This window comes from Elephantulus edwardii, unplaced genomic scaffold (assembly GCF_000299155.1).
Source record: "Elephantulus edwardii isolate Elephantulus edwardi_28Jun2011 unplaced genomic scaffold, EleEdw1.0 scaffold00203, whole genome shotgun sequence".
Lineage (NCBI taxonomy): Eukaryota > Metazoa > Chordata > Mammalia > Macroscelidea > Macroscelididae > Elephantulus > Elephantulus edwardii.
Genome location: NW_006399953.1, coordinates 5,776,656 through 5,777,497, shown reverse-complemented (window position 1 = coordinate 5,777,497; position 842 = coordinate 5,776,656).

Sequence of the window (842 nt, the reverse complement as noted above, 5' to 3'; positions counted from 1 at the left end):
CAGCATAGTCTTTCCATGTAATTTTCCCATTCATTAATTGTTGCACATTTTCCTCCCTTCCCACCCCACCCTTAAGTTTGTTTTTCTCTTTGAAAAGAAAAAAAAATCCTTTTATGTTATACAATCCCCCCCAAGTCAACAGTCCACTTTACTATGCATTTCTTTTTCTGTAATTTTTTCATGAAAAAAATCACCTTATTTATATACCTTTCAGAACAGCTATCTCTCTTATCTGTTTCAATGCAATATACATTATTTATCCCCTCTTTTCTAGATGCCCGCCAACCCCTATGTCAGTCCAGTTCTACAACAGTGGCACTACGCAGTTTTTGTCCTTTTGTGACTGAGATATTTCAGTCAGCATAATGTCCTCCAGGGTCACCCACTTTGTATAATATTTCATGAGTTCTTTGTTTTACAATACTACATATTCATGCATGATACAAATCCCTAAGACACGAGATGCGGTTAGCTATTATAGAACAAAATAAGACATTATTTTGGTGACTTCAAAGTGTAATTTTAACTTTAAAAGAAACACATTCTAGTTTTCTGTATACTTATACTGTTATTGTTTTTGTTATGTGCCGTTGAGTCATTGAGTCATTTGCGACTCATAGCCACCCATTGTATAACAGCCCTAAACCCTGGTCTGTCCTGTGTCAATCACATTGCCTCTGACACACCCATCCCAATTACCCCAGTCACTGAATCAATCCACCTCATAGAGGGTATTCCCTCCTGCGATGTCCCTCCAACCTACCAAGCATGATGTCCCTCTCCAAGGAATTGTCTCTCCTTACAACATGTCCAAAGTATGTCAGACGAAGCCCCAGAATCCT